At 47.8% G+C, this 26,287-nt stretch overlaps 1 pseudogene; it reads right to left on the bottom strand.

The window, feature by feature from the left end:
* On the bottom strand, positions 1-24,914 carry LOC144752816 (transmembrane protein 256 homolog pseudogene; annotated as a pseudogene).
* Between the last annotated feature and the right edge of the window lie 1,373 nt (positions 24,915-26,287).

Below are 26,287 nucleotides of genomic sequence, written 5' to 3'. Positions count from 1 at the left end.
ACCGATGCTTGGCGATATCTCAGAGTATCCGGCCGTCATGAATTTATCACCTCCCCTCTATTGGGACATCTCAGAGTGCCAAGGCCAGCCAGCCCAGGATCAGTGCGGTCCCACCAATGGGCGCTGCCTCCCTAAAAATGGGGTCTGCTGTGATGGCCTGGTAGTAGAACGAGCCGCAAAACAGGATCATGCCAGACGTGAGCAATGAGCCGGCCAGCAAGGGTCTGCGACAGTGCGGCACAGCCAACAGTGCCAAACTGTGGAGGAAGTGGTAGTGATTGGATGTGGCATAGAGCTCTTTAAGGTACTCATCCTGGTCGCTGCGTCGGAAACCGTGAGCCCCGTAGGCTCCTGCGGTGACCGCCAGCGCCCCTGACAGGGCCCCGACTCGCCCCACACCTGTCCTCCAGACGCAGCGATGACGCCCCCTGCACTGAGCACCAGCCCGACAGACCCACTTTCATTTCAGTGAATTATATCATTTGACAGTGCTAGGTGACTCTTATTACAAAGTGGCGTCACTAGGGGGGTGGGGGAGGGTGCGGACCGCACCGGGTGACACCAACAGATGGGGTGACACCAATCTGCACTGCAGCCTCGCCTCTGCTCTCACCTTTACTGTCGCTCCCTGTGCAAGCTTGTTCCTCATGCTGTTCACACTCGCCAGCGTCTCGCAGGAGATCTGCAATGCTTGACTGCAATTTTCTTTGCTCACAAGGAAACTCTATAGCAGCCTAGCTCATCTGAGGGTGCATGGTTTCCTATTTTTCAGTATCTTGCACAGTCTTCACTTTTCCAGTGAACCAGTTCCAAATTTCAGCTTGCTCTTCACTACAGTGCCACCTGTTGCTTGCACTCTTGTTTATACAAATCCAGGGAAGACAGATGGAGTAAGAGAGAGAGGGAGACAGAGGTAGCTAGATGAAGTAAGACAGAGAGGGAGCTAGACAGAGAGAGCGAGCTAGAGGGCGTAAGATAGAGAGAGAGGGAGCTAGAGGGAGCAAGACAGAGAGAGAGGGAGCTAGAGGGAATAAGAGAGAGGGAGCTAGAGGGAGCAAGATAGAGAGGGAGCTAGAGGGAGTAAGACAGAGAGAGAGGGAGCTAGAGGGAGTAAGACAGAGAGAGAGGGAGACAGAGGGAGCTAGAGGGAGCAAGAGAGAGGGAGCTAGAGGGAGTAAGACAGAGAGAGAGGGAGCTAGAGAGAGTAAGACAGAGACAGAGGGAGACAGAGGGAGCTAGAGGGAGTAAGACAGCGAGAGAGGGAGCTAGAGGGAGTAAGATAGAGAGAGAGGGAGCTAGAGCGAGCAAGACAGAGAGAGAGGGAGAAAGAGGGAGTAACAAAGAGAGAGAGAGGGAGCTAGAGAGAGTAAGACAGAGAGAGAGGGAGATAAAGGGAGTAAGACAGAGAGAGAGAGGGAGCTAGAGGGAGTAAGACAGAGAGAGAGAGAGAGAGTGAGAAAGACAGAGAGGGAGCTAGAGTGAGAAAGACAGAGAGAGAGAGGGAGCTAGAGGGAGTAGGACAGAGAGAGGGAGACAGAGGTAGCTAGAGGAAGTAAGACAGAGAGAGAGAGGGAGCTAGGCAGAGGGAGGGAGCTAGAGGTAGTAAGATAGAGAGAGAGGGAGCTAGAGGGAGCAAGACAGAGAGAGAGGGAGCTAGAGGGAATAAAAGAGAGGGAGCTAGAGGGAGCAAGACAGAGAGAGAGGGAGCTAGAGGGAGTAAGACAGAGAGAGGGAGCTAGAGGGAGTACGACAGAGAGAGAGGGAGCTAGAGGGAGTAAGACAGACAGAGAGGGAGCTAGAGGGAGTAAGACAGACAGAGAGGGAGACAGAGGGAGCTAGAGGGAGCAAGAGAGAGGGAGCTAGAGGGAGCTAGACAGAGAGAGAGGGAGCTAGAGGGAGCTAGAGGGAGTAAGAGAGAGGGAGCTAGAGGGAGTAAGACAGAGAGAGAGGGAGCTAGAGGGAATAAGACAGAGAGAGAGGGAGCTAGAGGGAGTAAGACAGAGAGAGAGGGAGCTAGAGGGAGTAAGACAGAGAGAGAGGGAGCTAGAGAGAGTAAGACAGAGACAGAGGGAGACAGAGGGAGCTAGAGGGAGTAAGACAGCGAGAGAGGGAGCTAGAGGGAGTAAGATAGAGAGAGAGGGAGCTAGAGCGAGCAAGACAGAGAGAGAGGGAGAAAGAGGGAGTAACAAAGAGAGAGAGAGGGAGCTAGAGAGAGTAAGACAGAGAGAGAGGGAGATAAAGGGAGTAAGACAGAGAGAGAGAGGGAGCTAGAGGGAGTAAGACAGAGAGAGAGAGAGAGAGAGTGAGAAAGACAGAGAGGGAGCTAGAGTGAGAAAGACAGAGAGAGAGGGAGCTAGAGGGAGTAGGACAGAGAGAGGGAGACAGAGGTAGCTAGAGGAAGTAAGACAGAGAGAGAGAGGGAGCTAGGCTGAGGGAGGGAGCTAGAGGTAGTAAGATAGAGAGAGAGGGAGCTAGAGGGAGCAAGACAGAGAGAGAGGGAGCTAGAGGGAATAAAAGAGAGGGAGCTAGAGGGAGCAAGACAGAGAGAGAGGGAGCTAGAGGGAGTAAGACAGAGAGAGGGAGCTAGAGGGAGTACGACAGAGAGAGAGGGAGCTAGAGGGAGTAAGACAGACAGAGAGGGAGCTAGAGGGAGTAAGACAGACAGAGAGGGAGACAGAGGGAGCTAGAGGGAGCAAGAGAGAGGGAGCTAGAGGGAGCTAGACAGAGAGAGAGGGAGCTAGAGGGAGCTAGAGGGAGTAAGAGAGAGGGAGCTAGAGGGAGTAAGACAGAGAGAGAGGGAGCTAGAGGGAATAAGACAGAGAGAGAGGGAGCTAGAGGGAGTAAGACAGAGAGAGAGGGAGCTAGAGGGAGTAAGACAGAGAGGGAGACAGAGGGAGCTAGAGGGAGTAAGACAGGGAGAGAGGGAGCTAGACAGAGAGAGGGAGCTAGAGGGATTAAGATAGAGAGAGAGGGAGCAAGACAGAGGGAGAGGGAGCTAGAGAGAGTAAGAGAGAGAGAGAGGGAGCTAGAGGGAGCTAGAGAGAGGGAGTTAGAGGGAGCTAGAGGGAGTAAGACGGAGAGAGTGAGAAAGACAGAGAGGGAGCTAGAGTGAGAAAGACAGAGAGAGAGGGAGCTAGAGGGAGTAAGACAGAGAGAGGGAGACAGAGGTAGCTAGAGGAAGTAAGACAGAGAGAGAGAGGGAGCTAGAGAGAGTAAGACAGAGACAGAGGGAGACAGAGGAAGCTAGAGGGAGTAAGACAGCGAGAGCGGGAGCTAGAGGGAGTAAGATAAAGAGAGAGGGAGCTAGAGCGAGCAAGACAGAGAGAGAGGGAGAAAGAGGGAGTAACAAAGAGAGAGAGAGGGAGCTAGAGAGAGTAAGACAGAGAGAGATGGAGATAAAGGGAGTAAGACAGAGAGAGAGAGGGAGCTAGAGGGAGTAAGACAGAGAGAGAGAGAGAGTGAGAAAGACAGAGAGGGAGCTAGAGTGAGAAAGACAGAGAGAGAGGAAGCTAGAGGGAGTAAGACAGAGGGAGGGAGACAGAGGTAGCTAGAGGAAGTAAGACAGAGAGAGAGAGGGAGCTAGACAGAGGGAGGGAGCTAGAGGTAGTAAGATAGAGAGAGAGGGAGCTAGAGGGAGCAAGACAGAGATAGAGGGAGCTAGAGGGAATAAAAGAGAGGGAGCTAGAGGGAGCAAGACAGAGAGAGAGGGAGCTACAAGGAGTAAGACAGAGAGAGGGAGCTAGAGGAAGTACGACAGAGAGAGAGGGAGCTAGAGGGAGTAAGACAGACAGAGAGGGAGCTAGAGGGAGTAAGACAGACAGAGAGGGAGACAGAGGGAGCTAGAGGGAGCAAGAGAGAGGGAGCTAGAGGGAGCTAGACAGAGAGAGGGAGCTAGAGGGAATAAGACAGAGAGAGAGGGAGCTAGAGAGAGTAAGACAGAGACAGAGGGAGACAGAGGGAGCTAGAGGGAGTAAGACAGCGAGAGAGGGAGCTAGAGGGAGTAAGATAGAGAGAGAAGGAGCTAGAGCGAGCAAGACAGAGAGAGAGGGAGAAAGAGGGAGTAACAAAGAGAGAGAGAGGGAGCTAGAGAGGGTAAGACAGAGAGAGAGGGAGATAAAGGGAGTAAGACAGAGAGAGAGAGGGAGCTAGAGGGAGTAAGACAGAGAGAGAGAGAGAGTGAGAAAGACAGAGAGGGAGCTAGAGTGAGAAAGACAGAGAGAGAGGGAGCTAGAGGGAGTAAGACAGAGAGAGGGAGACAGAGGGCGCTAGAGGGAGTAAGACAGCGAGAGCGGGAGCTAGAGGGAGTAAGATAAAGAGAGAGGGAGCTAGAGCGAGCAAGACAGAAAGAGAGGGAGAAAGAGGGAGTAACAAAGAGAGATAGAGGGAGCTAGAGAGAGTAAGACAGAGAGAGAGGGAGATAAAGGGAGTAAGACAGAGAGAGAGAGGGAGCTAGAGGGAGTAAGACAGAGAGAGAGAGAGAGAGTGAGAAAGACAGAGAGGGAGCTAGAGTGAGAAAGACAGAGAGAGAGGAAGCTAGAGGGAGTAAGACAGAGAGAGGGAGACAGAGGTAGCTAGATGAAGTAAGACAGAGAGAGAGAGGGAGCTAGACAGAGGGAGGGAGCTAGAGGTAGTAAGATAGAGAGAGAGGGAGCTAGAGGGAGCAAGACAGAGAGAGAGGGAGCTAGAGGGAATAAAAGAGAGGGAGCTAGAGGGAGCAAGACAGAGAGAGAGGGAGCTAGAAGGAGTAAGACAGAGAGAGGGAGCTAGAGGGAGTACGACAGAGAGAGAGGGAGCTAGAGGGAGTAAGACAGACAGAGAGGGAGCTAGAGGGAGTAAGACAGACAGAGAGGGAGACAGAGGGAGCTAGAGGGAGCAAGAGAGAGGGAGCTAGAGGGGCTAGACAGAGAGAGGGAGCTAGAGGGAATAAGACAGAGAGAGAGGGAGCTAGAGAGAGTAAGACAGAGACAGAGGGAGACAGAGGGAGCTAGAGGGAGTAAGACAGCGAGAGAGGGAGCTAGAGGGAGTAAGATAGAGAGAGGAGCTAGAGCGAGCAAGACAGAGAGAGAGGGAGAAAGAGGGAGTAACAAAGAGAGAGAGAGGGAGCTAGAGAGGGTAAGACAGAGAGAGAGGGAGATAAAGGGAGTAAGACAGAGAGAGAGAGGGAGCTAGAGGGAGTAAGACACACAGAGAGAGAGAGAGAGAGTGAGAAAGACAGAGAGGGAGCTAGAGTGAGAAAGACAGAGAGAGAGGGAGCTAGAGGGAGTAAGACAGAGAGAGGGAGACAGAGGCAGCTAGAGGAAGTAAGACAGAGAGAGAGGGAGCTAGACAGAGGGAGGGAGCTAGAGGTAGTAAGATAGAGAGAGAGGGAGCTAGAGGGAGCAAGACAGAGAGAGAGGGAGCTAGAGGGAATAAAAGAGAGGGAGCTAGAGGGAGCAAGACAGAGAGAGGGAGCTAGAGGGAGTAAGACAGAGAGAGGGAGCTAGAGGGAGTACGACAGAGAGAGAGGGAGCTAGAGGGAGTAAGACAGACAGAGAGGGAGCTAGAGGGAGTAAGACAGACAGAGAGGGAGACAGAGGGAGCTAGAGGGAGCAAGAGAGAGGGAGCTAGAGGGAGCTAGACAGAGAGAGAGGGAGCAAGAGGGAGCTAGAGGGAGTAAGAGAGAGGGAGCTAGAGGGAGTAAGACAGAGAGAGAGGGAGCTAGAGGGAATAAGACAGAAAGAGAGGGAGCTAGAGGGAGTAAGACAGAGAGAGGGGGAGCTAGAGGGAGTAAGACAGAGAGGGAGACAGAGGGAGCTAGAGGGAGTAAGACAGGGAGAGAGGGAGCTAGACAGAGAGAGGGAGCTAGAGGGATTAAGATAGAGAGAGAGGGAGCTAGAGGGAGCAAGACAAAGGGAGAGGGAGCTAGAGAGAGTAAGAGAGAGAGAGAGGGAGCTAGAGGGAGCTAGAGAGAGGGAGTTAGAGGGAGTAAGCCAGAGAGCGAGGGAGCTAGAGGGAGTAAGACAGCGAGAGAGGGGGCTAGAGGGAGTAAGAGAGAGAGAGGGAGCTAGAGGGAGTAAGAAAGAGGGGGCTAGAGGGAGTAAGACAGAGAGAGAGGAAGCTAGAGGGAGTAAGACAGAGAGAGGGAGACAGAGGGAGTTAGAGGGAACCAGACAGAGAGAGAGGGAGCTAGAGGGAGTAAGACAGAGAGAGAGTGAGCTAGAGGGTGCTAGACAGAGAGAGGGAGCTAGAGGGAGTAAGATAGAGAGAGGGAGCTAGAGGGAGCAAGACAGAGTGAGAGGGAGCTAGAGGGAGTAAGACAGAGAGAGCTAGAGGGAGCAAGACAGAGAGAGAGGGGGCTAGAGGGAGTAAGAGAGAGAGAGGGAGCTAGAGGGAGTAAGAGAGAGGGGGCTAGAGGGAGTAAGACAGAGAGAGAGAGGAAGCTAGAGGGAGTAAGACAGGGAGAGGGGGCTAGAGGGAGCAAGACAGAGAGAGAGAGGGGGCTAGAGGGAGTAAAACAGAGAGAGGGAGCAAGACAGAGATTGAGGGAGCTAGAGGGAGTAAGAGAGAGAGGGAGCTAGAGGGAGTAAGAGAGAGAGCGGGAGCTAGAGGGAGTAAGAGAGAGAGAGTAGGAGCTAGAGGGAGTAAGAGAGAGAGAGGGAGTAAGACAGAGAGAGAGGGAGCTAGAGGGAGTAAGACAGAGAGAGAGGGAGCTAGAAGGAGTAAGAGAGGGAGCTAGAGGGAGCAAGACAGAGAGAGGGAGCTGGAGGGAGTAAGACAGAGGGAGAGGGAGCTAGAGGGAGTAAGACAGAGATAGAGGGAGTAAGACAGAGAGAGAGGGAGCTAGAGGGAGTAAGACAGAGAGAGAGGGAACCAGAGGGAGCTAGAGGGAGTAAGACAGAGAGAGGGAGCTAGAGGGAGCTAGACAGAGAGAGGGAGCTAGAGGGAGTAAGGCAGTACCTAGCGCCGTACATTTCCGACAGACGTGGTCCATGCGGTAAGTCGTTAGGGGGTGATACCATGAGTTGGAGCTGGAGGGAGTAAGACAGAGGGAGAGGGAGCTAGAGGGAGTAAGACAGAGATAGAGGGAGTAAGACAGAGAGAGAGGGAGCTAGAGGGAGTAAGACAGAGAGAGAGGGAACCAGAGGGAGCTAGAGGGAGTAAGACAGAGAGAGGGAGCTAGAGGGAGCTAGACAGAGAGAGGGAGCTAGAGGGAGTAAGGCAGTACCTAGCGCCGTACATTTCCTGACAGAGAGGGAGCTAGAGTCCTTGCGGTAAGTCGTTAGGGGGTGACACCATGAGTTACCCGCACCGGGTGACACCAACCCCAGTGACGCCATTCCTCAACAGGAACTTTGAGATATTCAACAAGCCTTTCCCAAAACCCAGCCTGCCTAAGGATGAGGGGTGGGTGATGAACTCCGTTCTGCCAGTGGAGTTCGCAGAGTTTTGCCCACTCCATGTTACACTTTTAAGGTGGATTCCTGGCAAAACTCAGCCATCCGGTACGTGTCGAAGTTTTTCTCGTGTGCGTCTCGGCAATCTTAAATTGGTGAGTACGAGCAAGAATTGCATTCTCATAGTGTGATTTTTGTGCGCTTAGATGGCATCCAGCAACATTTTCCCAATGTAGGGGGCTGTGGCCAGTCGTGACCGTCAGTTGAGTAAATGTTGGTGATATTTGTGCTTGGTGCTCTTCGCGCGAATTTTATGCACTGAGCAAGCTCCCGGCGCTAAAAATCAGCACAACGTGCCAATTCCGCCCTCTTGCAGAAATCCACGAAATCTAGCAGAGCTTTTTTGTAACTGCAGAATTCAGTGGAGTTCCACCCAATGCAGCCGCAGGACAATATCGCCTCCTGTCCCAAGTTTAGCATTTCAGACCAATGCTTTGAGTGTCTTTCAAGAGTGAAATTAATAGATTGCATACCGAAAGCTGCCTTACCAAATATAAACACCACGTGTATCTAAGAATAAGAATTTGTTTCTGGAAAAAGTAATATTTTGGTCTCAAAGGTGAAAAAGCACAAACAAGTATTACTATTTGAAACATGGCACTGCTGTTTGACCAATGTTACTTTATTAGTATTCTTTTAAATGCCTTCTTTACAATCATCGGGGGATATTCTCAAGAACGTTAATAGGTTAACGCAATGTTTCATATCGCTGTCTATCACAGGAAAATAACTCTGTGTTAACGTCGTATTCCCAACACGGTGGTAATATGCAATAGTATCCAGATAACGCTTCAAATGTTCATGATAAAAGTCCAGGGATGCCGATAAAAATCTAAACCCGAACGCAAAAAAAGTGGCCAGGCCTGCAATTCACACCTGTCAGGTGGGAAAAATCACTATAAAAGCAGAAAAAAACACAAACAAAAACAAAACAACAGCGAAGTACAATGGAGGTAGCCGGAACAGGAACAGAGGACAACCAGAACCCCAAAAGCCCCCCGGAGGTCCAGGCCGGGACCTCGGGGTCAGGGAGGGGCAAGGACAAGAAGAAGAGGAAGACACAGTTCAGTCCGCAGGAAAACAGGATCCTGATAACGGAGGTCATAAAATACCATCAACAACTGTTTGTCACCCCCAATGTGTCATAGGCGACCAAAAATTGAATATGTCAGTCCATCGTGGCCAAAGTGAATGCAATCGGAATGCTGAGGAGGACAATGGAAGAGGTCAATAGGCAATGGAATGATGTGAAGCAGAAAACCAAGCAGAAACTCAGAAACAACCAGAAGGCAGCAATGCAGACTGGAGGTGTGAGTCCAGTGCCACAGGAGGAGCTGGATTTGATGGAGGAAATGGTGTCCACAGTCATCAGTGTGGAGATGGTGGCAGGAGTTGGGGGACCGGACACTGCCTGACAGGAGTCGACACAGCAGCAAGAGGGTGAGTAACGACCAGGGACTGGGGGAACGGGCAAGATGGGCACAATGGCACACATGCACAATTAAGCATAGCACAGTGCACCCCCACAATGACTCTGGAGCATGACCCTGATTCCCTTGGCACACTGCAGCACACCCAGAAACTGCAAGGAGGGCCACATAGACTATGTGCTCAGAGGGGGCCCTCCCCACACATCACTAATCTCACAACAAGCCCATGCACATGTGCTGAGCCCAGCAAAGTTGCGGGTCCGTGACTCACATGGACCATGCAAGTGACACTGCATGATGATTAGCATGGCTGCATTCCAATTATAATGACATGGTGCATTCCACAACACTGAGGTGGCTGAGTGTGGACCACATCCGTAAAGCAGCAGGTCATACTCTGACACATCTACGTGCACAAACAACCCCTGATGTCAACAAGACATCTGCGGACAAACCATGCCCAGGAGTCCCAACTCCCACCAAGAACCCAATTTACCAAATTCTGCAAAATCTCATACCTTTTCTGCTAAAAAAAGGGTAAGTCTACAAGGCAGGGCTAATAATATATATATATATATTTTAATAGTGTTTCATACCATACAGCTGCCATTTCGAAGCGTAGTAAAAATCAGATGTTACGATCATCTAATATAATGCTGCTCAATTTAACAATCTCAGAAATATATATGAAGCTAAGTCTGCTTTGCGGGGTGTCCTACTTGTGATTTTAAGATGACTGCAGATGGCAGAGCTATACAAATCAAATCAAATCAAATCCACTTAATTCGATTATTTAAAATCATAAAAGTATGCTATACAATCACATGTTATAATCAATGATACAGGAATTCAAAATTATTTAAATAAATGTACAAATATATATACATGACACACAGTAATATCGAGTTGAAAAATAATCAATGTATCTTACAATTTATACACAATAATCTGAAGTGCAGCAAAATTTTACAAACAAAATTTTGATTTCATGTGTATACTCAGTTAATTTTATAAAAATTGTTTTCAGTTTATGATGTTACATTAATCTAACAGTTTTGCCCTAATGATCTCATCTTTTTATTGCGGACGGAGGCTACCAGGAAGTTTGCTACCCCAGGCATAACAACGGGGATTCCATTAGCTGTAAGTAAAGTAAAGCAGGTTTTACTTGCATGAAACCCCTATTTCTTAACAGTGGAGTAATAAACTTTTCCCTTCCTTCCGTATAGTATGGGCAAAAGAACACAAAGTGCATTGTGTCCTGGTATGAATGATCGTCACATTTACATGGAGCAGCATCCTCTGGTTTGCTCCACTCCTTGTAATTTCTCAGTAACATGTGTGATTGATTAAATCGGAATTTAGTGAGCAACCATCTGTGATAGGCTGTAGTGACAATTGTCAGATACGGTTGAATAGACAATGACAATATCAACAAATAATGAGCCCTCACAGTTGGTTTGCAAAGTTCTGTTACTTCACGATCCAATTCCCTATTTTTTAAAAAGTTTATTTTTACCCAATTGATATCGGTTTTGATAAAATTTTCCGGATTGGAGTAGATCTCTGGGCGTCCCAGATAATTTGATATAGATTTAATATAAGACAACCATTGTATTTCCGCCACTTTATCGAGAGCCATACAGCCCTTAATAATCTTATGGTTCAAGGTTAGATTGGGATTCAGCCATGTTCTTATCCATTGTAGGATGGGGGCCATATTCAATAAATCTGAGATGTATCCCAACCCAAGCTCCTGATGTACTGCATAGCTAGCGGTTGATTGGGGAAGACCCAAAAGGGCTCGCAGGAATTTAATTTCTTCTCTCTGGATGAGAGTTATGTCCTTAAAGCCCCATATTGCGGCCCCATACCTAGCAATGGCCACACTTTTTGCTTTGTAAATACTCAAAATTGCTTCCCCCGGTTTACCACCCAGTCTCTTTGCAAAGCCCAAAATAGCGGCCGCTGATCTTCTGACGCCAGCTACTTTGTTCAGTATTTGGGGTACCCATGAACCTACATCATCAAACACAACCCCTAGATAGGTGAAGACTTTAACCTTAGTAATTATGGAGTCATTACAAGAAACTCTTTTAAAGTACTTTCTTCTATTCCCTAGTGACATAACATGGGATTTTTCTGTGTTGACAACCAGGTCCAACTTTTCCTTAAACTCGCCAAACGAGTCAAGGAGCCGTTGTAGGGCATTTGGTGTTCTAGCCAATAACACTGTATCGTCCGCGTATAGGAGTACAGGGATGGGCGTTCCTCCCATACGCGGAATATCAGATGTTAAAGTTTCCAAGACATCCTCCAAGGAGTTTATATAAAGTGTGAACACCAGTGGGGCCAATATACATTCCTGACGCACCCCTCTACCGGATTTAAACTCTGCAGTGCATTTTCCCTCTTGCGTCATTCTAATCGATGCAGTGAGGTCTCTATGCAGGTCAGCTAAAAAATTCACCAAAGCCTGATCTAATCCCAACTTCAGGAGCATCTTCCACAGCTTTGACCTATTGACTAGGTCAAAAGCTGTGGATAGGTCCATGAATGCCAAGAAAATTGAACCTTTGGACGCTACCGTGTATTTATTGATTATGAGATGTAGGTTTAGGCACTGGTCTTCTGTGCCTCTTCCCCCTCTGAAACCATATTGGGCGTCACATAAAATGGCTTTATCTGTGGCCCAAGCAGTTATCCTGGCAAAAATTACTTTCCCCAATATTTTGATTGAGGAATCAATCAATGAAATCGGCCGGTAGCATCTTGGGTCTCCCCTTTGGCCCTTTTTGAAGACTGGTATTATGATGGAACGGGACCAGGTGTTAGGGAAAGTGGCCGGGATAGAACTTGCTGCTAGATTAAAAACATTTGTAAGTATTACTGACCATAGGTCAGGGTTGGCCTTATACATATCAGGAGGTACCCCGTCATGGCCCGGAGCTTTCTGTCCCGATGTTTCAGCTATTGCTTTCTGTACCTCCTTTATAGTAAAACTCGGTAAGGGCCCCACTAGTTCTCTAGAATGTATCGCATAGGTATCAAGATCCAAATTACTTCCGTAGATGTTCTCAATGTGATTTAACCATTCCCTTTCTGTGATATTAACTTCCAATGGAGCATTTTCAACCCCGTTAAACAGAGGAGAATTAACGGTAGTCCAGAATTTAGAGCTATTCCTTAAGATAGCTTTATCATGTAACGAGTCCCAGGCCTCTTTCTTTATCTCGTTTTTACGTATTTGTATGGTAGTTTTATATTTTTTCCTTAAGGCAGCGACCTCAGACTTATCTCTGGGCTTCTTGTTAAGAGCCTGCAGGAGTTCACTAAGAATTTTAGTACAATTATGGTCAAACCATCTAGACACCGGTTTTGTTTTCTGTTTTCGATTCAGTGTAAGTTCAATTGAGACCTGTTGACAAATTACCTCAAAATATGGTATAACTTCCCCCCCAAATCTAAGAGGGTCACTACAGGTGTTAAATTCATTCCCAACCTTAGATCTAATTGTATTTAAAAACTCTTCTGGTATGATTTTATTCCATTTTAGTCTCCTCCCCTGGTCCTTAGTTACAACCTCAGTTACCACTTTAGGGGTCTCTAATTTGTTAAAACAAAGTGAAGTATTATCTAATTCCAACACCACTGGGTTATGGTCTCTAAACATAAATTGGATAGCATTATAAAATATAACTGAACATAACAAGCCAGGAGATAAGAACATATAATCTATGATAGGTTCACTATCCCTTGCGCTATATGTGGGTATCCAATCCTTTATATCAGCGAACTCAGGTTCGAACAAGTCTACATCTGTAAGTAGATCCTCCAGGGCAGCCCCCTTTGCATTATGTTCGAAGTGCTGGTAAGCTGAAAAAGCGGGATGATCTAAATCCTTATACTGGCAGTTTAAATCACATAAATGAATATTAAAATCTCCCATTAGGATAACATAAAAAACAGTGGTTTGGGCTTCTTTATATGAAGATAAGAATTTTGATAGTGATTGGAGATGCTGATTTGGATACTCTCCCTGTATTGCATTATAGAAGTTAATATATACAACTTTGTTATAATTCGGCATTAGAACTTTTATCGCTAAAAAGTTAGGGGAGGTAGTATTAAGCTCCTTCACTATACCTTTTATATTAACCGATATTAAAAACATCAATCCACCTTTGTCCCTTCCTGATCTAGATGTACGAGCAGCTACAGAATATGAAGTAAACCCATTCACCCAAAAATTGCACTCCCTATCCCATGTTTCTTGGAGTGCCACTATATCATACTGTCTCAGGAATTCAATCCATGCCTTATCATCCCTCTTTGAACGTAGGTCTGCGATATTCCAGCTCATAAGTTTTACAGAAAGCTCTCTTCTTTCCTGGTTTACTAGGGTACATTTGGGCCGATTGGGTGAGCATTCATGTAGCAGTCAATCAATATCACCTAGGTGAGATAAAGGCGAGAATCTGTTTGATAGTGGAATTCCCCCATTAATCACAGTAGTGCTAGGATTTTGAGCTTTTGGCAGTAGTCCGGATTGTTGGGTAGCCCAGCTATTTAGATGTGCCAGCTGTTTTATTGGGTTCCTTACTGTAGCTAGACACCTGTTCTCCCTTATACTCCTCCTATGTAGCTCTGGTCGGGGATAGAAGAACCCTAGTGGTAGTGCTCGTATCTCTCCCTCTTGTGTGAACAGTTCCCTTACATCCGTTGCATCCCAGAATAGTCGTGATGCCACGTAGGTTCTATTAAAATTCACAATGAGGCAATCACCCTTGTTGTTTTCTTTTGTGTTACCTACCCATCCCACACGTCTCCCCATAATTATACAAGCAGAAAGATTTTTGCCCCCCGTGCAGTTTTCGTCACACCAAGCCCTGATATTTCTTAACAATGTTTCCTGGGGCTCTTGCTCTCCAGGTTTCATGGGGGGTACATTTACTAGTATAGCTACATACGGAGTAGCCTCTGGGGGTAGATGGATAGTGTGTTTATTTTCCAAGCCCCTATTCTTACTATGCTCTCTCTCTACTGTAATAAGTTCTTGGTGAGAGGGGGGGCTGTCGGAGACAGTAGCCATCCTCTGGGCCACGAGGACCTTTGCATGGCCTCTGGGAGTTATCCCGCTATGTAACATCGGTGAGGGGGGTGGGTTCAGATGAGTTGATGGTGGGCATTCATCTGATGTCACCTTTAGCTGTATTTGCTGAACTCGGGGTTTATTGACCAGGTTAACATTAGATGGTGGGGGAGAACAGTCTTTTAAGGCCAGGAATGTATTTATGCGTTCACATTTTTTCAAGATTTCTGCTACACAATCTTTTAACGTTTCCATAATGTCACTAGAGATCTGAGTGAGTATCGTTTCTAATTTTTATGTAAGTATGCCCTCAACCATGTCTCTCATAGAAGTTTCGAGATGTCTAGACACAGAATGTCCTTGTTTCTGATGTGGTGGGGTAGGCATTTTGTGCTTTGTCTGCCTCTTAAAATGTTCCGTAGCTTCTTTTGTGGCCTCCCCAAACGGGCTATACACAATGGGGTTAATAACGACCACTTCATCCTCTGGACTTGAGGTGGTAGGAAGGGGTAAAATGTCATTTGTTTTGTTAATATGAATCACGGGCTCCAGTGGTATAGTCTGCCTTTCAACTAGAGGTGAGCTTGATGTCTCTGTGGTGGAAATATCAAGTCCCAGCTCTCGTTCAGTGGTTTCGATTTCTTTGTTTAATTTGCCCACAGCAGAAGTAAGATAGGATAAAATGTTTGTAGAATAAGTGGAATTGCGGGCGACTTTAGATTTAACACCGCCTCCGTTTGCAGAAGTTTATAATTTGCGCTTACCCATATTGGACGATGTTTCTCGAGGGGGTGGCCCGTCCCGTCCCTAGTCGTCCCAAGACGGCCACAGATGGCCCGCCCTCTGCCCGGGCTCAGCCCGGCAGTGCCCGCGCGCGTCCCGCGACGCGGGAGGAAGGTCTGCCTGAAGTACGCCCCCGGGCAGAAGCCCCAGCAGTCAGCCGGCGTCCCCGCGAAGCAAGGGACGCTGGGATTTGTAGTGTGGTTGAATGTGTGCCCGGCCCCTCTCGGCGGCCGCAGGTCTTTCTGCGGCGGCGGGGGCAGGCAGGCAAAGCAGGCTGGAGGGTTGTGGTGCGGCAAGCAACGTCTATCCCCAAGGCCGGTGAAAATGACTCCCTGCTCCACCGGAGGAATGGCTGCCTGAAGTACGCCCCCGGGCGGAAGCCCCAGCTGTCAGCCGGCGTCCCCGCGAAGCAAGGGAAGCTGGGATTTGTAGTGCGGTTGAATGTGTGCCCGGCCCCTCTCGGCGGCCGCAGGTGTTTCTGCGGCGGCGGGGGCAGGCAGGCAAAGCAGGCTGGAGGGTTGTGGTGCGGCAAGCAACGTCTATCCCCAAGGCCGGTGAAAATGACTCCCGTAGTAAAAATCAGATGTTACGATCATCTAATATAATGCTGCTTAATTTAACAATCTCAGAAATATATATAAAGCTAAGTCTGCTTGCGGGGTGTCCTACTTGTGATTTTAAGATGACTGCAGATGGCAGAGCTATACATTAACTTTTTAAGCCATCGGACTGGCAAGCAGTAACAGTATGGTACTGATTTGCTAATGGGCAATGTGTAAACGTATAAATAAGCCAATACAGATTTGAGTGCAATAGCTACGAATTATCATTCAGGTGAGAAATCAAAGGGTGGTCATTCACTGTTGAGTTGCTAGTGCAACTCATAAGTGTGAGGCAGAGACAAGTAAGTCAACACATTTATGGTCACATAGGCAGGGGTCTAGCTGCAGTTTAAGAGAAAATGCACAATCCAAGTCATCAAAAGATTTGCCATGTTAGTCACTTAACTGAGTGAGTACAATCACAGAATTGCAAGGCACCATGCCTGAAAGGCATAAGGGCCTGCAAAATCAGAGCTGCAGGGGCGAATCTCCAACAATGCAGCACACACATAAGAAGCAGAGCACATCAACATTGACAACAATGTAATACAAACTGCAACACGTTCACAATCGAACAGAGGACACAACTGCTGCCGCTTGTGTGTAGAAACTGGCCAATCACATTTGTCATAGCAGGGAAATGTGAGATGATGATGTATAAGTGCAAACACACATCCATGATGTCGAAATGTCCACTGTCCCGCATCAAATAGGCAGCTCCTCCCAAACAGTCACAATATGCATTGTCATGCAGTCTGTATGTAAACTTGTACTATGCGTCAACATACATGTCAACACAATGTTAAACTGCATCTCCCCTTCACATTGCAGAGGGAGAATCATCACCTTCTGCAGAGCAGACCCAACAACTCTTCACTGATGACGAAGAGGGCCTCCCCACCTTCAACACCAACAACCTCCAACAACTCATGGACAGCATCTGCTCCTCACCTCCAGGAGGAGGGCAGCCCAGCTGCATGCAGGATACTTCACCCCCTGCACAGACCACACAGCAGGAAGCACCAACTACCAACTACCAGGGCTGTCTCCCAGGACCACACGAACATCACATGGCCTTCCAATGACATGTGTTAGGTTGCCAGGAGAAGATGGATGATTAGGTGTGGGTGGGGTTCGACCTCATGGCAGCCAAACTAGATGCCTTACGTGGGTGTCTAAGTCCCATCAGGGACCACTTACAGTCCCTAAAAGGCACCCAAAGTCCGCTCCATGCTCTCCAATGATCCATGGATGACATCGCTGGAGTCCTACCTCAGAGACAAGGACAACTGTCTAGTCAGAGTGGCTCCAGCGGTGTCATCCGGGAGTTGGAACACATGCAGAGGACCAAGGAGAACATGGAGCGGGTGCAGACGGAAAGAATGGCTGCCATGGCTGCACACCAGCATGATGCAACTGGGATCTACCATGCCCTGCAGATCCTCATCATGGCATCACTGACACAAGGCCTGGCGCAGATGAATGCTGCTGCTGCTTCCACATCCACATCTCCACCCCATGATGTGTCAGTGCCACACAGTACTGAAGACAGAACACCACCACCCACATGTGAGGCACATGAAACATCAGAGGACGAAGATGCAGATGATTCTGCCTTACTGGTAAGAAGGAAGCAGAAGCATTCATCTCCGTCATATGGCCTGTTTCTGCTTGGTTCTGCCTTCTGCATCATCACCTTCCAATGTCCCCTGATGCACTCTGCGACGCTCACCTTGGACCTCGACATGGACTGCCATATTCTGTTTGGTCACCAATGACACAGCTATCAGATTGCAGACTGAACTCTTCCTCTTCTGATGTACTTGTCATTCCCTGAATGTCTCTGGCTGGCCCTCCATTGGGCAAAAAATGTAAAGTGGGGTTTGCATGGCCCTGGACTGCTCCAGCTTCAACACTCCACAGAATGTAAATAAAACATTCTAATTCACACAGATGTATCATGTTTATGATTATTCTAGTATGAAAGTATGGAGGAATGTAGGGTCAGTGATTCCCACTTATGTCCATGTTGCTCATGTTGTGGGACTTGAGTCACAGGGTGCAGTATGGGTGGCACCAACACTACAACGGAGACACACGCATTAGTTACTTTCTTGTCCAGCCTACAACAGAACCACGCCCAGAGCTTCGGGGTCATTGTTCACACCCCTACACTGAACTGGCTTATGCCAGGCCAGCCCACTCCGCTTACGCTTACAGGGGGGTATGACAGCGCTACATGTCCCAGGTCTTCCCTGTAGTGATCTGCTGGTCACAGGTCTAGTTGTCAGCATGCCACAGCCACTCCCTGAGGGCTGGTTTACACCCACACCACACACATCCAGCACAGGCATCACACGACGTGACCCTGCCAATAAAAAGGGCCGGGCGCACATGCTCGAGGCCATTTCCACTATCTATCTGGGTGTGTCTGTGTGGTCATTATTTATGCATAGGGGCCTAGGTCCCTACCACATCACATTCCCCACTGCCGGAGGTGATATGATGGCGTCCGCACCACAAGACTCAATCATAAAGGGCCCATGACTTGCGATGCACATTGTTGGTGGCAGCTGAGGCACTTGAATTTGAATTTGAATTTAAAATTATTTATACAGCGCGCGTACACCAAGCGGTTTCATGGCGCTAAACAGTGCTACAAACCCAGAGGACGAAATGGTGCGGGAGACGGGGAGCATTAGGATGGGAAGGCCTGAGTGAATAGAAGGGTTTTAAGGGCTTTGCGGAAGAGGGAATACCGGGGGCAGGATCGCAAGTGAATCGGAAGAGAGTTCCAAAAGGCAGGACCCAAGGTCGAGAACTTGGAGCCACCCCATTTTTTGCGTTTATAACGGGGGATCACAAGAAGTTGGTGAGTAGATGAGCGCAGTTCTCTGGATGGGGTGTAATCCTGGATGGCTGAGCTGATGAAGGCCGGGGCCAGCCCAGCCCGAACTTTGAACATGATACAGCCCAATTTGAACAGTGCACGTTGCTGTACAGGGAGCCAGTGTAGAGATTTAAGAAGGGGAGTGACGTGGTGGAATTTGGGACGATTAAAGACTAGCCGGGCCGCCTGGTTCTGAACCATCTGGAGGCGCCTCACGAGGTACTGTGGCATGCCACAGTAAATGGCATTACCGTAGTCCAAGCGGGACGTCACCATCGCCAGGAGGATGAGTTTGAGGGCGGAAGGGGAAAAGAACCGGGAAACTTTCCGAATGGTTCGGAGGGAAAGAAAGGCTGAGGATACCACCGTGCTGACTTGGGAATGGAGGGAAAGTTGATCGTTGATTTTGAAGCCAAGAGTTTTAACAGAGGGAGAGGGGGTGGGCGGGGAACCTAAGGAGGGGGGCCAAAAGAGAGGAGACCAAGGACTGGAGCAACCACCTGTCAACACCAGTTCCGTTTTATCGGGATTGAGTTTCAGGTGGTTGTGGTTCATCCAGTCCTGAATGAAGGTCATAACTGAATGAAAATTAGATATTGAGGCAGGGGAAGATGATAATGAAAAAATGAGCTGGAGGTCATCCGCATAGTTGAACACGGAGACCTCACGCTGCTGTAAAGCAAAAAATAGAGGGGCAATGTATAAATTAAATAACAATGGAGAAAGGGAGGATCCTTGAGGGACCCCATACTGTACTGACCAGAAGTCGGCAGAATAATCCCCCAATCGAACAGCTTGGGAACGACCGCTCAGGAAGGAGGACAGCCAGACCAAGGCCGCACCCCCGATGCCCGCCGCTCCGACACGGGAAAGTAAGATGGTATGATCCACCGTGTCGAAGGCGGCGGAGAGATCGAGGAGGACCAGGGCCTGGGGCTGAATAGTGTCCATTCCTTCCCTGAGGTTATCCAAGACTGATAGCACCACGGACTCCGTGGAATGGGCGGGTCGGAAGCCGGCCTGCCTGGGGGCCAAGACACAGTTCGTTTCCACAAAGGAGCTCAAAGTTTTTACTACGTGACGTTCCAGTATCTTGGCCAAGAAAGGGAGGAGTGAGATGGGGCGATAATTAGCTGAAACCGAAGGATCAGCGCCGGATTTTTTTAGAATGGGTAGGATCACCGCTGATTTAAGTGAGGGAGTGACAATGCCCTGGGACAGTGAACTATTTAGAAGCGTGAGGGGGGTAAGGGACAGGAAGAGTAGATCTGTTTGAGGATGTGAGCGGGACAGGGATCCAAGGGGGAGCCAGACTTAACCAAGGGAAGGAGGGAAAGAAAAGTGTCCCTGGTAAGAGGCGGAATAACATCCAAGCGCGATGTTGCTGGAGGGCAGTGAGGATTGATAAAAGAGGGGGACGGGCTGGGAGTGTTAGTTCTGATAATGCTAATTTTATCCAGAAAAAAATAATTGAGGGAGTCACAGAGAAGCTGTGAGGGAGAGAGTTTGAGCGTGGACCTGTCCGAGTATGCAAGCTCCTGAACTATGGAAAAAATTTCTCTGGGCTGATTTTCGGCAGACTGAATTTTTGAAGAGAAATATACCTTCTTAGTTTCCAAAATGGAATTCTTATAACGAGCCGCAAGAGTGATATAGTGAATTCTCGAATTTGGGCAGTAGTCCCTCCGCCAGATGCGCTCCGCTCGACGAGGGTATGGCCCTGACTGTGAGTGGGAACCTGAACCGTGGAGGTGAAATTAAGAGAGCTGAGCGACTCTGAGAACTCCTTGGAGACGGTACACTCCGCGGGATCGGAGGGCCAGAAATTGAAGTCCCCAAGAACGACAATGGACGAATGGTTAACTGCCAAGGTAGCTAACAAGTCTTGGAAACTGGGAAGAAATGATTGTGGGGGGGATGGTGGACGATAGATAAGAACACAGGTAAGAGGGGGGGGTGAAGGTAAGTGAGCGGGCCACTAGGCAGTCTGAAGAGCCTAGGGGGAGTGAAACTAGAGGTTGGAACGTGATTTCTTTCCGAGCAATCAGAGCAACCCCCCCCTCCTTGCTTTCCGGGAGGGCGTTCAGCTCGAAGAGCGTAATAAGAAGGGGGAAGTATCGCCAATAAGGAAGGGAGGGAACTGTCAGTATACCAGGTCTCGGTAAGGAATAGGAGGTCAGGTTTGTGCGAGTCTAGTAACGTGAAAAGTTCGTGCTGATGCTTCACAGCCGATCTAGTATTAAGATACATTGCGGAGACAGACACGCAAGAAGAACTAGTAGGTAAAGATGTGATAGGGGCGCTGGGCGGAGGCAGAGATGAGGGCCGGGAGTTGGAAAGAACATGAGAAGTGGAAAGGCCAAGCTTAGTGACTCGAGATAATACCGAGTCATCTAGAGGCCAGGGGCCTTGAAGTCCGGTCAACTGCACACAGGAATATTGAAGGGGTGAGGCAGAGTGGCCGGCCCCTGGTCCCGGTCGGTCGCGGACGGGCGCAGACGGGCTTTCCTTTGGCGCGCCTTCGGCGCGCAAACGTCGCGCCCGCTGCGCTTCCTAGGAAAGCACATGATATGAAGCCGAGAGGACCAGGGGAGGTGGGCGTGGCCTCCTAAGGGGGCGTGGCCTGCAGGCGAGGCGAAGCGCTGAGGGAAGCTTCCTGCGCCAGGTCACCAACAGCGCTAAATCCGCTGTGAAATGCGATCAAGTTTCAGGGTAAGTGAAGTTAAAAACACAGATTAAGTGAACAACAATTTTTTTTAAAAAGCGGGCAATCTCCCGGCTGTTTTGCCTCAGGAGTGTAACACCATAATGGCGGCGCTTGCGATCAGCGTCCCTATATGATGTGGGGTGGGCGTGGCCTCCGAAGGGGGCGTGGCCTGCGGGCGAGGCGAAGCGCTGGGGGAAGCTTCCTGCGCCAGGTCACCAACAGCGCGAAATCCGCTGTGAAATGCGATCAAGTTTCAGGGTAAGTGAAGTTAAAAACACAGATTAAGTGAACAACAAATTTTTTTAAAAAGCGAGCAATCTCCCGGCTGTTTTGCCTCAGGAGTGTAACACCATAATGGCGGCGCTTGCGATCAGCGTCCCTATATGATGTGGGGTGGGCGTGGCCTCCGAAGGGGGCGTGGCCTGCGGGCGAGGCGAAGCGCTGGGAGAAGCTTCCTGCGCCAGGTCACCAACAGCGCTAAATCCGCTGTGAAATGCGATCAAGTTTCAGGGTAAGTGAACACAAGACGGTGACTTGCTGTGCACAGAGTTGGTGGCAGCGGAGGCACTTTGGCTGGCACGGGCCTACCTCCATGTGGCGATGACTTGCGGTGCACTGAGTTAGTGGCACCAGAGCTGCGCGGGTATGCAGCCTGCGATGATGCGCAGGCTTCTATACGCCGTTCTGCCAATCCAGATTCGATTTGAATTGTGAGCCCAGCTGGACTGCAGTGTACGCCAAAGGCAGCAGGCTGCTCAGACATGACTCCAAGGTGCGGTAAAGCAGGGTGCTCTGGGAGCCTGTGGCGCGGAATTCAGCAATCGGCTGAGGAGGTTGCAGCGGCACGTGGTGGGCCCTCTTGGAGACATGCCGGTGGCGGCAGGTGAGCATTGAGGCATGGGTGCGCAGGGTGGGGCTGTCATCACTGGGTGGCAGAGCGGTCTGGGGACCAGGGCTGGGGTGCAGCAGGTGCACAGGATCGTGTAGGCACCACCAGTAACGGCAGCACTCTCGTGGCTGCGTGAGGGGAGTGAAGGTGAAGGGGTATCAAGCTGATACAAACCGTGATGCTTACAGGTCTGTGAAATCCTGCATCATGAGACCGCATCAGAAGTTCGGGTGAGTGTAAGTTTTCTTTCCTATGAATGTTATGACCGCATGTACTTCTGTTACAGTCTTTTTGTGCAGGATTTGTCTTTCCTGTAAGCATTCCTGTTTGTCCAAGTGCTATACACTGTACCAGATTTGGTTTGTGACTATACGGATGCTTGACCATTGTCACCATTTGTCCAACAAAGTTCTGAATACTGACTTCAGGAGTATGGAATTGTATTGGGGAGTTCCCGCAGCATATGCAGTTACGTTGCCCTGATGAAGTTCCCCGTTGGGCGTTGGCTGTGCTTTTCGTATTGTTTATTTGTGTATTTGTAATAAAGGACTGTTTTTGCACTACTGTTGACTACTGGACTTCATGACCGTGCGCACCCCCATTTTAGTTACTACAATCTTGGATCGGGGTCATAGAGGCGTCTGGCAACTGCTGGCGTTGGGGTTGGTTGCGCAGGAACACTACGAATTGGAACTGTTGTGTGGTGCGGATATAGGGGCCCGCCGTTGCTGTTGTGGATATGCATCCAAGACATGTGTGATGAAGTTTGATAGGGCTGGCCGTGAGCATCCTCCGACTCTAGCAGTTGTTGGTTGGGAGCTACCAGGGGCAACAGGTGCAGCACAGCCAGCAGCTTTGTCTGAGGAGGGATGTTGTTTGTCCGCTGTGTTGGGACCGTCAGCCTGTGGGCAATGTGGGTCAGGATGCGGAGGATGCTGGTACTTTTGTGCCTGTAGTGGGCAATGACTACCTCTGGTGTTGAGTTTCTGAGGCTGGTGCTTTTTAGGAACGTCCGCTGTACTGTTCTGTGCTGCCTCGGTCATTGTCTGGTGGGAGGGGTGGTACAGGGGAGGGTATGGGGGTGGTGGCGGTGGGTGTTGTGGGCCTCTTGGGTCTCAGAGCTGCATGATCAGTGTCTCCATGACATGTATTGGTCTTCAGATGTGACTCTGCTCTGGGCTCCCTTTGATACTGCAGGTTATCGTCCTGCTTAACACCAGTAAAAGGCCGGTGTTAAAGCCCTGCTGCTAACGCGCCTTATCGCCTGTTTTTGGATCGCATCGCAGATCTGGCTGGCCGTTGAGAATATCGCTAAGTGGTGTTTTCGCATGGGAACGCCTACTCTGCATATCATTAGCGATAGTTGTCGCTCTCATCCTTGGCGATATTTTTTGCAGAAGCTATCGCTGGAAAACTGGCGATATCGGCAGTTGGCACCAGCTTGAGAATGGGGCGATAATTGTTTTGCCACTTTTGCTGCGCGAAAGTGCTGATAACTCGGCGATAAGTCCTTGAGAATATGTCCCATCGATGTATCCCCAATATCCTTAGAAAAGAGGCTTGTGTTACCTTTCCATGCAAACTGACATTTAATACCAGACACTTTTTACCAGTGCTATGGGCCCAATGACCTAAAATTGTACAATTTTCCTTAATGTTTCATGAAAATTCCATTGAAGAGTACCTATGGCACGTCTGTATAATTGCCTTTTCTTTCTCCCTTATTTTAACATTTTCATCTAGCTTAATAGGCCTTAAACCATACCAGTGATCCCTATCCAGGCTTGACCTTTGTGCTTTGAAATGCAGCATTTGTCATTACAGTTTTTAAAATACCCCTAGAGGAGAATACCGGAAACATTAAGTAACATTTCCTTCTACTGCCTTTATTTAACTTGTACATATGTTTTTGGTACAGAGTGATTTAAAATGCACTCTTTACCTCATCATTCTTAGGTCTTGCATGAGAGAGTGCATGTGCTTTCCATTAGGAGACACATTGTAAGTTTACAGTGGGCCTACCATTGGTTGGCTTTATTATCACTCCCATTTGCCTGCTTCTTATCAGTTTCCATGAGCTTTTCTTTTTCTTCTGGTTTCCCTTTCCTGAAGCAAGGACACATTACTTGTGTCCATCCACTGCTCCTATCTGTCTCGTGTAGTTTGTGTTGATCTTTCTCACCCATTTACTTCTCCCCTCTCCATTATTTGCTTTTCTTGCTTCCCTCCCGCCTGCCTTTCATTGCCGTTCTTGCTTCCCTACACCCTTCATTGTGGGGGGTGTTATATCTTGTTAATGAGTATATTCCTTTAAATGCTAATGTTACAATGCCTTGCTTACTGGATTCTGGAATGTGGAATCCAGGTGGCAGAAGGAGAATAACTTGGTTACTGATGGAGTTGGTCCTTGATTGCCTAAGGGGTTGAATGGATGATTAAACCTACTTCTTATCTACAATCTGTGTATGTTAAGTCATTTCAGTGGCCAAGAGGATGGGATCGATTTGAAGATTCTCTATACTGAATTTAAAGAGAAATAAATGAACTTGTGAAGAATCAACGATGAAATGTTCTTCAACCTCCTGAAAATTTTCTCAACCCCTAAGGCTGATAGCTATATTCAAATGTACCTTGTAATTTGTAGTTATCTATAGCTAAAATCTATTTCTGCACGATTTTTAACCTACTTAATTTTTAACCTGCCTTCATGTTTAAACAACAAAATGTTAACCTTCATATCGAGCAACCGCTTGAATGTGTATTACATTTTGAACTTGAAACGTGGTTCTTCTCTACATTTTAATCGTAAATTGGATTAAGCTGTTGCCTTACTGTTGGATTAATCGTAAATTGGATTAAGCTATTGCCATACGAAAAAGAAACTGGAAATCGTTAGTGCTGGATAACATCATCATTGCAGTGTTTACTTACAAATCTTCACTCGCGTGCTTTGTTGACTTTCAAGTGCGCTGCACGCGTACCTCGGCAATCTGTCTCACGCGTCATTACTTTGTGCATCATCACGCCTCAGCGCTGAATCACGCTGAATAACGCTGCGCATCTCCACGACATTACGTCCTCGACGCATGGCGGCCATCTTAATTTGCCATGACAACTATACACAAATAGTGTATATCGGCAAATAACAACACGGAAACATCGTTTTACTCGGATTTTGACAAAACGTTATACTTAAACTATTTTCCGAAGCACAACAGTGAAACATTTGTAACAAGCATTATAACATCAGACATTACTGCAGGTGAACTTAAATACTAATGAAAATAGAATCGTATGGAATATTTAAACAGATACAGTTTCATCGTACTTCAGCATATATATGTGTATTTATACATATATTAAGCACATATGAAGCTAATTTGAACTACTATATCTTATTCAAACTGACATCAGTGACTACATTATTTATTTTAGTGTTTTTTTTATATACATGTTTCTGAATACATTTTTTTCTTGAATGTATAGAAATTAAGTGAATTTAGTCATTATGGATGTTAACTCTTCTGTTACAGCTCCTCCCAAATTCCTACAAAATCCTGGTTCTCCTTCCATGAATTGGGAGGATTGGTCCGAATCGTTTGAAACCTACTTAGAGGCTCTTGGAGGAGATGTATTCTTACCTTCTAGAAAGTTAGCTTTACTAAAACACAATTTAGGAGTAGAAGGTAGGAAAGTTTTAAAAACCTTACCAGTAATAAATCGTGTGGTGTCTACTGTTGTTGACACTGTAGATGAAAGTAGTGAAACTAGTGAAACCAGTTCCAACGATGCATCCATAGATGTTTATTCTGAAGCTTTAAAAGCCTTAGAAGAAAATTATGGAGAAAAAAACTAGCATAGTGGTGGAAAGACATAAGTTTTTCTCGAGGGCACAATTACAAGGAGAAAATGTCCAACAATATGTAGCTTGTTTGAGGTCTTTGGCTATAACCTGCAAGTTTAAAGATTTACACGAAGAGATAATTCGAGATCAATTTATCAATAGAATCAGAAACATAAAAATTCAAGAGCGTTTACTTGAGCTTAAAAATCCTTCTTTGCAAAAAACTCTGGACACTGCTAGGAAAATGGAAAACACATCTCACTATGTTAAAGAATTAAGTTCCACACAACAGAAAGATAGTGACGAATCCAGCAGTGTTAGTGTAATAAACAATAGCAAAAAGAAGACTGATTTTAGATCTGATAACAAAGATGTAAAAATTAATTTTTCAAAAAACAAAAGTAGTTTCAGCAAGCGTGTTTGTTTCAGATGTGGCAGTCAGAAACATACTGCTGATTTCAATAAATGTCCTGCTGTTAAAGTCATTTGTAGCAAATGCAAAAAGATAGGTCATTTTGCCAAGTGGTGCCGAACTGGTGATAATAGTAATTGGAAACATTCTGTCAATCTCATTGAACCTCATAGTGATAGCGAGGATGATGATAACGAAAATAATA

The sequence above is a fragment of the Lissotriton helveticus genome, chromosome 5_1 (assembly GCF_964261635.1).
Source record: "Lissotriton helveticus chromosome 5_1, aLisHel1.1, whole genome shotgun sequence".
Lineage (NCBI taxonomy): Eukaryota > Metazoa > Chordata > Amphibia > Caudata > Salamandridae > Lissotriton > Lissotriton helveticus.
The sequence above is the reverse complement of the archived record's forward strand: the minus strand, read 5'-3'. Positions and strand labels throughout refer to the sequence as shown.